This window comes from Anabrus simplex, chromosome 10 (assembly GCF_040414725.1).
Source record: "Anabrus simplex isolate iqAnaSimp1 chromosome 10, ASM4041472v1, whole genome shotgun sequence".
Classification (NCBI taxonomy): Eukaryota; Metazoa; Arthropoda; class Insecta; order Orthoptera; family Tettigoniidae; genus Anabrus; species Anabrus simplex.
In genome coordinates, this window is record NC_090274.1 from 127,062,360 (window position 1) to 127,075,008 (window position 12,649).

At 40.2% G+C, this 12,649-nt stretch overlaps 1 protein-coding gene across 5 annotated transcripts in view; it reads left to right on the forward strand.

Annotated features, from left to right (window-relative positions):
- Positions 1–3,501: 3,501 nt before the first annotated feature.
- The window catches only part of LOC136882374 (dynein light chain Tctex-type protein 2B), a 165,615-nt gene continuing 156,467 nt past the window's right edge, over positions 3,502–12,649 (forward strand). Inside the window, exon 1 of one of the 5 annotated variants that reach the window (XM_067154993.2) lies at positions 3,502–3,872. The gene's annotated coding sequence lies outside the window, so the exon portion shown is untranslated. Of the gene's footprint in view, positions 3,873–7,208; positions 7,877–12,649 lie in introns of those variants that run through there. The other 4 variants (XM_067154994.2, XM_067154997.2, XM_067154996.2 and 1 more) reach the window with 4 other exon arrangements.

The window sequence follows — 12,649 nt, forward strand, 5'->3', positions numbered from 1 at the left end:
AACAGTTGACGTGAAGGCTTGGCGTTCACTAAACCAACAATCGCTGGTCTAGTCGTAGCCCACCTCTTGATCCCAGCCAATGCCACTGATTGAAAACAACATTTCAGCCATTCAATTGATCTACTCATCTTCAGCTTCAGCACGATTATGGACCTTCATATGTGTTCGATTGTGTTATGTCTTTGTGCCTGACAGTGTATACAAGCTAGCTCATTTAACCGTTCTCTGCTTTTCATAAACATTATGAGACTTTGCCTAACACTGCGTGTGCCATACTGCCCTTCAGAAAATTATGCACTGTTTCTTTTAAGTGACTTACATTTTACTTCTTCTGAATTTTACAGTGTCTACCTCCGTCATTCTTATATTGCCTCTTCTACTGATCCGGAGTGAACTTGATCTTTTATTTTCTTTTTCCTATGCATTGTTTTTCATGTTTTAATCGGTTGATGATGACCTGGACTAGGGTCGAAACAGGTACCACTTCTACTTATTATTAAATAAGAATGTAATCACTGTATTTCTTATTCTTTTGTATTGAATAGGTTGAACCTCTTTATTTATTACTTCAATTTTAACTGTGATACTTTTCAATTCGGAACAATGAAATTTTTATCTTTAAATAGACTACCTTGGTGAATGTACGAGTTTAGTGGGAGTTTGGCAGGATGTACCACTTTACTGGAATAAAGAATAAAAGAAATAGCGAAGACGTCATAAACTCCCAGTCCCCAAGCCAGGAAATTAACAGTATGAGGGGATTGATTCTGAAAAATGAACCAGGGCCATTGGACCAAAGGCAAGCATTCTATCCATTTAGCCACAAGCCAGACCTCAATTTGCTAAACCTTAGGCTATCATCTCCACTGATGAGGAGTTGAGCATTGACAGTAGCAGAGGCCAGGCAGTAGCTTGTGAAGCAGCCTTGACAACACAGCAGGCTTATCCATCGGCTATTGGCTGTGGTTCAAAACGTTGAAGGCTTGACGTTCACTAAACCAACCATCGCTGGTCTAGTGGTAGCCCACGTCTTGATCCCAGCCCACGCCACTGATTGAAAACAACATTTCAGCCATTAAACTTTACATTTATGATTGGCAGAAATGTCTCTTGGACATATTGATAAAGTGTTGTGATATGATATTCAAAAATTGTTCTGTATAAGGTATTAAGCATCTGGATGGATTTTGATATTACGTGTTCAAAATTGATTGCATGCCAGGAACTACTACCTGTTCAGGTCTGGTGTTCTCTTGCCAGGTACAGTACTGAGCTAAATCTGTGACCTTTAGCTCTAATGTCATTAACTACTGAAGGATCAACACATATTTCATTCTGAATTTGCCCAATTGTTGTAGCACTCAGAAATTGTTCTATAACATTCATCATGTCCTGTGAGACTCATGCTCATCCCAGTATCACCTTCCAATTGCAGTAAACAAACTCTAGCAGCATTTCACCCAAATGCAATCATATTTTGAATATTTAATAATTAGGAAGCAGATTTGCAAGTAGTATTAGTTTAGTTCAGGTTTCAACGAGTAGAAAGCTGCTTTGAGGTCCCACAACATTCCTCTTTAAAGAGTTATGTGCACTGCCCTTTAAAACCCCTACTATTTATGCAATTCTTCCTCTGCTCTTACTCATGAGCTAGAAGAAAATTTGTACTCACTGAAATCTTATCCATCAATGCATGGAAACCTGCTCCTAGTATTAACGAACGTATTTCCTTTTATGTTGATCTGCTCATATATAGTTCCCCCACTGTTCTTTCTTGCTCCAGAATGTTTTTAAGTTGCAATAAATGAGGAACAATGTGAGAAGAAAACACTCAATATCCTTTGGATGGATCACCACTAACTGACGTCATCCAGTCTTCATAGTTAGAATTCAAGTCCCATTCTTCTTGGTGTTACTGTTTGCTTAAAGGCAAGTCTTCAAGCTGAGTCTGGCATTGTTCCCACTTACATGTGTCAGACACCTCACTTTGAATTTTCCTATCTGACGTTCCGGGGTCAACTCTTGTAGTTTTCAGACCCAGAAGGTTCAATCAATCAATTACTACTGATCTGCATTTATGGCAGTTGCCCAGGAGGCAGATTCCCTATCTGCTGTTTTCCTAGCATTTTCTTAAATGATTTCTTTCTTTTTTTTTTTTTTTTGCTTTACTTCGCACCGACACAGATATGTCTTACGGCAATGATGGGATAGGAAAGGCCTAGGAATTGGAAGGAAGCGGCCGTGGCCTTAATTAAGGTACAGCCAGGGCATTTGCCTGGTGTGAAAATGGGAAACCATGGAAAACCATCTTCAGCGCTGCCGACAGTGGGGCTCGAACCCACTATCTCCCGATTACTGGATACTGTTATAATTCTCATGTTTAGGTCCATATTGAAATGTACAATGAAGTCAAATAAATATTAAAGTTTATTTATTCCACCTGTTCAGGACATAAAAAAAGAGATAATGAATTAAATAAAATTATAGGAACATGTTTCGCCCTTTAATTATGGGCATCTTCAGCCTTAATCTCAAACTGAAAGTTGTTTAATCAGGTACCTGATTGTAATTAACTTACATATGAACGTGAAGGAAATGTTGGAAATGTGCAAAATGGTTGACAATAGTTATGAAATTCTTAATAACAGGCCTTAATAAAGTCTAAAATACAAATATTCATAAAATTATACACTTTCTTGAATGTAGTTAAGAAATTCTGCAATGAGGCCTTAATGAAGTTTAAAATACAAGTAGTTGTGAGTTTATACACTAGAGGAAACTTTTGGATCTTAAACAGATGTCACTATAATAATCACATTTATTATAAACCCCACTTGATGAAGTTAAAAGGAAAATTGTTCAGCTCTTAAATGTAAATTCATTGAACCATCTGGGTAAAGAATGTGCTGATATTTTTATTGACAAGTGTCCTAATATTCTGATACAATGCTTTTAAATGAGAAAAAAAAAGACAAATCTAGCAGTGGAAGTTGAGGCAGGGATGCTAAAGCTAAAAAAGTAATGCATAAATGAAAGATCAAGCCCTTTCACAGCAGTCCATTTCATATCTTGATTAAATGAATAATTTCAGTCTTGAAATAACCTGTTAAATCATTCTTCATTCATTTATCCAGAATTGCTTTAGCAACTTTGAAGTTAATATTTTAGTAACACTTTCTTTCTAGACGTAGTTTATTTATCCATTTCCATGTATATATTTCCATTGATATTTGAATCAATTTGAATTTAGCGCGAATTTCCAGGTCATGCCACTAGGAGCGCCACTTGCGAATTGTCTCCCATTTTAACAAGGCTAAATTCGGAAGTGTCGCGTATGGTCTCTACTGTATTTGGTATGAGTACCCTGATCCCTAGATAAAGTGAAAATCACTCTTTGATCTGTAGTTGATAAGCCATTAAAGGTCCCCTCTGTGCTCCTTGGACTACGAATGCGTACAATTACCTCGCAATTCGCAAGTTGTTTACTTTCGTGCAGGGAGGTGGTGTAATGACAGGCTTACACGTAATCCTTCGTTATTTATAACTCTCGTTGCTCATAATGCTTTGAGCCTACAAGATTATGCTTGTATAACCAACAACCTTGTTTCGGAAGAATGACCTATGTAGGAGGGGCATTTTCAGATGGACAGTGGGGAAAATTTATTCAACAGACTCTGACGGATGGGATAGTTCCATCTGCTCATAAACATTCTATGTTTGCACTTGTAAATAAACATTCTTTAGTTGTTATTGGTCATAAGCGCGACCGAGCAAGCACGAAGACGTCAGGTAGATTTTAAATGTAAGTTATTAGTTTCGTTCAGGAAAAGAATAGGCCATCACCTTGCCAAGTTCTTGTCTCTATAGTGCTGGTAAGTACATTTCGTGAATAGACTTAATTTCCACAAGTTTCTCACTTGTAGATAGATTGAACTCTTTCGTGGAATGTCACGTATTATGTTGGAATTTAGAATCCGAAGGAATAATCGGATATAATGGGTCTGCTCAGAACTAATATGATAGATGCTGTTGAAATGTTCATATTCGGCCATCCATTTTAAAATTTGTTCTACAGTGTAGTCCAAAATTAGTTTCTAATATTCAGTAAAGTAAGTTACTGGGGCACCATAGACATAATACAGCACCTTAATTCGGAAAATAGGAATTCACGGTCACTTGCTTACTGTCTGCGAGAGATGCTTATGGCAACAAGTTGAGTGTATTGAATGTAACTGTGAACCTCTATGCGACAGTAGATTTCATCCACACAGCTTTTCACTAGCAGTAACAAGTGAAATCAGGCCAACTTTTCTGGATTAGTGTTGGATACAGTTGGGAGCACAGTAACAACATTGATGTTCCCCACTGCCTTCACTCCTCTACCCAGAGGCAAGGTAGTGTTGTGTCATGTTATACAAGTAGCCCACTTTAATCTGTTATGACTCAACAAGTGGCTGCATGGTTTGGGTCACATAGCTATCCAGCTTGCATTTGGGAGATAGTGACTTCGAACCCCACTGTCGACAGCCCTGAAGATGATTTCCTGTTTTCACACCAGGCAAAGGCTGTACCTTAATTAAGGCCATGGTCGCTTCCTTCCCACTCCCAACCCTGCCCTATCCCATCATCACCGTAAGACCTATGTGTGTAAAGTAAATTGTAAAAGAAATATTCATCTGTTATACTCATCAGATCACTGAGTGCTAGGAATGCAAATAATTTCAGTAGACCTAGTTCTGAAAACTGCTTGGGAGACTTGTGCTGATATAAAAAATACTATCATCAGCACTGTTACTAAGATGGCTTTGATATTTTATAATGGTTATACTCCTTGTAACTCGTTCGAGTGGTTTTGAATGGAACCACTGTGCATTGATCAGTGCCATCAAGTTTCCCTTGTGGGTAGAAAGAACACTTCTCATTACATGTATCCAGCGTGCTTTGTGCAACTAACAGATGCTAGTTAGTCAACATATGCTGGAAAAACTTGTAGCACTTTCTAGTCAGCATAATCAATTCATATCAGTTTAAGTAACTCGCTAGTATTTGCTTATTGCTTGTGCTTGTATCATGTTCTACTATATGGTGGATAGCCTGCTAGAGAGCTCCATTCCTGGAAATGAGTCTTTCCTCACAGTGGTTGGATATTATTATTATTATTGTTACGGAGATATCGTGGTGGACAGAGGTGAAAGAAGTTGCGGGCATGAATGGGTCGATAGAAGGTAATTAGAAGATTAATTTAAAACTTTAAAATTAAGGTTATATTTCCTTCTTTTTTTTTTTTTTTCAAAGTTAGACTTTACAATTTCAGGTACCAACATTTTGCTTACAGGTTAGGTGACAACATTTAGAAAATCAGAACAATCAACTAATGACAAATTAGCAAACTTGAGCTTCAGCTCCCTAGTTACTAATGTTACATGAGCACAACTGCTCCCATTAACTAACAGCGAAGGAGACGGGTCTCCCAAGTTCTTTTACATCAAAATCAGAGCTTCTTTGCTCTAAAAATTAATCCAGGAGACCACTCCCCAACCCTTATGACACTACGGTCTTCCAGAGGCACCATACAACAGTTACATTACTAGAAAGAGCGTCTTTGTTCTATGAAACTTAGGAATTTATTTCCAGAAATTTCCAGGCCTATCAAAGGCACAACCTACATTGTACAATTCAAGCAGTATGCACTGTCTTATGAACTCAACAGCCTACATCTTTACATAAAAGAAATGACACAGGGTAGGATGCTAAATATTTTATTAATAATATCACCTATTCAATACATTAAAATTTTTAACAATTAGGAATTTATCATTATTACCATAAGAATGAGAGACATGTTTCGCCTTTTATAGAAGGCATCACGAGTCACTGTACCTCCTCAAGGTTAAATCAGGTACCTACCTGGGTTACTGTAGTCACGTCCTAGTTCGTGAAGCACGGGCAACGGCTGAGTTGCCTAGTAAGTGGTCCTGAGAGTCGGGATACGAGTTGCTATGGAATGGGAGTGGGCATCTCGGACATATTCTGAGTCATGGCTCTCCTTGTGCTCAGGCAGCTAGGACTATATAATTCATCGGTTGTCCATAACCCGTTAGAGGAGAGATCCTCACTTGGACTATGTGCAAGTAGGGTAGCATTCTGCTTCATGAATTTACCAAGCTCAGAACATTTTAAGCAGGCTTCGGACCTATGGGAGTAACGGAGTTCCACTCTCATTTCACAAGCGAGGGACTCCTTGGAAACAACTTGGCGAACGAAATGGAATTCGATGGGGAGCTATCAATATTAATGGGGCTTATGGAAGAAAGAAAGTAGAACTGGTTGAGTCAGCAAAGAGGATGCATCTGGATGTGCTTGGAGTAAGTGATATTCGTGTAAGGGGAGTTAACGAGGAAGAGATAGGAGATTATAAAGTGTACTTGATGGGTACATGGGGAGGAGGAAAATAATGTTGGTGAAATTATGCTTAAGGAAGTGGAAAGGATGGTAAATAAACTCCATTGTCATAAAGCAGCATGGGAAGGCAGGCATGAAATGGCTTCATAGAGTAGTAAGATTAGCATGGGGTGTTGGCAAGGTACTTTCAGACTGGACAAAAGCCGTAATTGCACCTATCTAGAGGGACAATAATTTAGGTGTTCACACTTCTCGCATGCCGTGGGAAGTCCCGAGCAAGCGCCGGATGTCTTCTGTCAACACGGCGAGATAAGAAGTGTTCACTGCAGCGCGCATCTGTTTAGCACTCTGTCCCTCAGTTAGTTAGAAAATATTAGACTTTTAAGGTGTGTTGTGAGATTATTATCACGATGGTTAAATACACTATAGAGCAAAGAATGTTTTTGGTCGAGTGTTATTTGCACAAGAAGAAGAAACCAGTTAAAAGGTGCCTTCGAAAATTCTGTAGACAATTTCCCGGTGCGACAGTACCATCAAAACGGTACGTGCATCAGCTCGTTTACAAGTGGCGTAGTAGGGCCTACTGGTTCCGTAAGCAATAAGAAAAAGAAGTGAAGGAGAACAGCTCTCACATGGGGGAGATTAGAAGATATACAGGCAAGACTCCAGGTCAGTCCACATAAGTCGCTTCAGAGAGTAGCTCAGGAAAGTTGTATTTCACCTTCTTCAGCACATAATGCAACAAAATTGTTACATTTACGATCTTATCGGACTCATTCAGTCCATAACATACTGCCTACAGATTTCAATGCAATAATACAATTTTGCAATTGGCTAATAAATAGTGTCCACGACGATATTGTGGATCCTAACTTTCTTTTTATGAGCGACGAAACCTGGTTTCATGCGAGTGGATATGTCAGTTCACAGAACAATAGAATCTGGGATACAGACAACCCGCACATTTTACAGCTGTGACCTCTGCACAATGTGAAGGTGGGTGTGTGGTGCGCTATCAGTGCCCGACGAATTATCAGTCCGATATTTTTTTCAGGACACGATTACTTCCGACTGTTATATTCACAACATTCTGGAAACATTTTTTGCTGAACTGACTGAAGAGGAGAAAAGGTACGGCTATTTTCAGCAGGATAGTGCAACAGCCCATACGGCGCGTTGCTCTATGCAACGGTTACGGGAAATGTTCGATGATGATCAGATCATCAGTAAAGGCATATGGCCCCCTCGTTCGCCTGATTTAAGCACATGTGATTTTTATCTGTGGGGAAATCTTAAAGGAAAAGTTTACAGGAATAATCCTCGAACTGCAGAAGAATTAAGAACTGAAATTAGGAACATTGTGCGTTCTATCGGTGTCCATGAACTACAAAGTGTGTTTTGAAACCTCATTACAAGATGTGAAGCTTGCATTGCAGCTGAAGGTGATCATTTTCAGCATCATCTGTAAATACTGGTGAGTTCAGTTTAATTTCCTAGTTGATTTATTTATTTATTTATTTGTTCATATATTTATTTATTACTGGCGAGTTCAGTTTAATTTTCTAGTTGATTTATTTATTTGTTTATTCATTTACTTATTTGTCCAGAGCATCTATGTAGCCGGTGAGTTCAGTTTCGTTTAGTTTCTATAGGCGTAATCATGGTGCTTCTTTGAGCCGACTATGCCTGCTTGTCATGGCATGCACTGAGCTCGCTGTCTCCGCTTCCCAGCGTGCCTAATCCTCGGCACTCTGCTCTGCACTTTTCAATTTAATCACCCTGTATAAGCACAGGAACAGGAAGGATTGCAACAACTATCGAGTTATCTCATTGATTAGTATACCAGGCAAAGTATTCACTGGCATTTTGTAACGGAGGGTGCGATCAGTCGTTGAGAGGAAGTTGGATGAAAACCAGTGTGGTTTCAGACCACAGAGGGGCTGTCAGGATCAGATTTTCAGTATGCCCCAGGTAATTGAAAAATGCTACGAGAGGAATAGGCAGTTGTGTTTATGTTTCAAAGATATAGAGGAAGCATATGACAGGGTACCGAAGGAAAAGATGTTCGCCATACTGGGGGACTATGGAATTAAAGGTAGATTATTAAAATCAATCAAAGGCATTTATGTTGACAATTGGGCTTCAGTGAGAATTTATGGTAGAATGAGTTCTTGGTTCAGGGTACTTACAGGAGTTAGACAAGGCTGTTATCTTTCACCTCTGCTGTTCATAGTTTACATGGATCATCTGCTGAAAGGTATAAAATGGCAGGGAGGGATTCAGTTAGGTGGAAATGTGGTAAGCAGTCTAGTCTATGCTGACGACTTGGTCTTAATGGCAGATTTTGCTGAAAGGCTGCAGTCTAATATCTTGGAACTTGAAAATAGGTGCAATGAGTATGGCATGAAAATTAGCCTCTCGAAGAATAAATTAATGTCAGTAGGTAAGAAATTCAACAGAATTGAATGTCAGATTTTCCATCAAGTTCCGAAAGGCACATAACGCATGCGTTCGATTTATTTCAGATATACCAAGGTTTAGCCATATTTCTCCCGCATTTGGTAGGCTTTCATTGCTACGCTTAAGAGAGCGATGAAATGTACACACTCTTTCCCTGTTACATCGTATACTGAACCCTAACACACCTGAATACCTTGCCACACAATTCCATTACCTAGCATCACCTTCTAGTATTCCTACCAGATCATCATCCACCGCAGTACTAAGCATTCCCATTCACCGCTCAACTGGCTACAGTAGATCATTTATAGTCGCTGCCAGCCGAATTTTGAATTCCCTACCTGCTGAAATTAGGAGCGTGTCAAACCACCTCCGCTTTAAGGAACTCTGTCAGACCTGGTTAATAAATAATAATAATTTCTTATAACATAGTAGGATTAGATCATAGCTAAGTATTAGATTAATTAAAACATTTAATTGATACCTTAAGATATTAAACTGTAGATAATTTAGTGTATATTTAACTCTTCATGTAGGTGTATGTATGGTCGGACAGAATAGCAGGCTTCATAGCCTGAGTCCTGCCATATAAAACAAGACAATAAATAAATAAATAAATAAATAAATAAATAAATAAATAAATAAATACAAAGCTAGAACAGGTCGATAATTTCAAGTATTTAGGATGTGTGTTCTCCCAGGATGGTAATATAGTAAGGGAGATTGAATCAAGGTGTAGTAAAGTTAATGCAGTGAGCTCACAGTTGCTATCAACAGTATTCAGTAAGAAGGAAGTCAGCTCCCGGACGAAACTATCTTCACATCGGTCTGTTTTCAGACCAACTTTGCTTTACGGGAGCGAAAAGCTGGGTGGACTCAGGATATCTTATTCATAAGTTAGAAGAAACAGACATGAAAGTAGCGAGAATGATTGCTGGTACAAACAGGTGGGGACAATGGCAAGAGGGTACTCGGAATGAGGAGATAAAGGCTAATTTAGGAATTAACTCAATGGATGAAGCTGTACGCATAAACCGGCATTGGTGGTGGGGTCATGTGAGGCGAATGGAGGAGGATAGGTTACCTAGGAGAATAATGGACTCTGTTATGGAGGGTAAGAGAAGTAGAGGGAGACCAAGACGATGATGGTTAGACTTAGTTTCTAACGATTTGAAGATAAGAGGTATAGAACTAAAAGAGGCACAGCACTAGGTGCAAATAGAGGATTATGGTAACGTTTAGTAAATTCACCGAGGCATGCAGACTGAACGCTGAAAGGCGTAACAGTCTTTAAAGATTATGTATGTATGTATGTATGTATAATTACTAAGAATTAATATTAACATATTTAGAGTAGGAGCAAGGCATATAACAGCGTCCATCACCAGAGGACCGACTTGAAATTCTGACACTACACCATTTGAAATGTTAGGAAATGTAATTACAAAGATTTATATTGACATATTTACATGGGAGCATTCTAAGGAAAAAGATACAAGTAATCGGCACCATTGCGTAAAATAACAATATCAGCCATTAACTGCTGATCATTATTTGTGACAAAGGTACAATCCTTGGTATTAATGTGTATTACAACTGCTAGTTGTGTAAGGCTCATAACTTTGACACTACACTATTAGAAATGTTAGGAAAAGTAATTACTAAGATTTATATTATCATATTTACATGGGAGCAGTCTAAGGAAATAGAATGCAGTTGTCCTGCACCAGATGCGTATAACTACATTTCTGCCGTTGGCTGATGATTATCAGTTGTGACAAGGTAACTACACAGTATCTAGCAGCAGTGGTTTGGTTTCAGAATTCAAATATTACATTGGAAAAACATTCCGGCATTTTGGGAGATACCAAATGAGGCTCCATTATAAGAGCGTAGTTGTGAACTGAAAAAGTTATCTGGTTGAAGTCCCAGGTTCGAGAATTTGGCTCTCAATAAGCAAATGGTGAATTTTACTGGCGTAAATGGAAATTGAATGGAGTGTAAATTTGAAAATGAAGAACACCAGGTCGAAATCTTTGGCTTGTGATGTTAGCCATGTGAAATAAAATGTTGATTTAACATTTGGCGTAGTCCGTAGCAGAGGAATTAAATGCCAAAGTACACTACAACTGGTCAGAGTGTCATGGCTCGGGAAGAGTCATCATCAATCTTATTGGTGAAGTGAAGTTGTAGTGGCCCAACATGATGGTGTTGGAGCGTACTGGATGCTAGCATGTTGATCGTAATCTGTGGAGGATAGTGTGGAAGCCAAGTGTGTGTAGATTGTAATTGAGGTATTGTTATTAAATTGATGTTTAAGCCTAAACAATTTAAGACACTCCATTCAAGTTTCCATAGATTATGGTGGAGGCTCCTTCCTCATCTATACCTGTGTGCTGGTGTTATAGTTATTATTGTTGTTGTGGCTGGGTTGCATTCGATCTGTGAGCTTGCCATGTATAAAATCACTCATGAATGATCATTTGCTTTTAACTCAAAGAACAAGACTCCACTTACAGTAGAGCTGCACATATCTACCTCTATCCACACAACGAAAGTGTTTTACTATATGTACACATGAAGATATCTTTTAAGCAAATAATAGGACATTTTAAGAGACCCACATCATTACCTACGATCACAAGCACCAATTGATGCACAACTATGGATAAAAGCTCTAACACAGGAGTCAAATGAAGAGATATGCAACACACGCATATTCAAACCTATGAAGTGTTTTTACACATGTTGTTTTAATATACACTGACTGACAGTGCAAATGCAACACCAAGAAGGAGTGGTCAGAACTTTATGCCAATTGCAGGGTAGACTGACGTCACTGAGGTATGCTCATGATGTGAAATGCGCCGCTGTGCTGCGCACGTAGCGAACGATAAATGGGACACGGCGTTGGCGAATGGCCCACTTCGTACCGTGATTTCTCAGCCGACAGTCATTGTAGAACGTGTTGTCGGGTGCCACAGGACACGTGTATAGCTAAGAATGCCAGGCCGCCGTCAACAGAGGCATTTCCAGCAGACAGACGACTTTACGTGGGGTATGGTGATCGGGCTGAGAAGGGCAGGTTGGTCGCTTCGTCAAATCGCAGCCGATACCCATAGGGATGTGTCCACGGTGCAGCGCCTGTGGCGAAGATGGTTGGCACAGGGACATGTGGCACGTGCGAGGGGTCCAGGCGCAGCCCGAGTGACGTCAGCACGCGAGGATCGGCGCATCCGCCGCCAAGCGGTGGCAGCCCCGCACGCCACGTCAACCGCCATTCTTCAGCATGTGCAAGACACCCTGGCTGTTCCAATATCGACCAGAACAGTTTCCCGTCGATTGGTTGAAGGAGGCCTGCACTCCCGGCGTCCGCTCAGAAGACTACCATTGACTCCACAGCATAGACGTGCACGCCTGGCATGGTGCCGGGCTAGAGCGACTTGGATGAGGGAATGGCGGAACGTCGTGTTCTCCGATGAGTCACGCTTCTGTTCTGTCAGTGATAGTCACCGCAGACGAGTGTGGCATCGGCGTGGAGAAAGGTCAAATCCGGCAGTAACTGTGGAGCGCCCTACCGCTAGACAACGCGGCATCATGGTTTGGGGCGCTATTGCGTATGATTCCACGTCACCTCTAGTACGTATTCAAGGCACGTTAAATGCCCACCGCTACGTGCAGCATGTGCTGCGGCCGGTGGCACTCCCGTACCTTCAGGGGCTGCCCAATGCTCTGTTTCAGCAGGATAATGCCCGCCCACACACTGCTCGCATCTCCCAACAGGCTC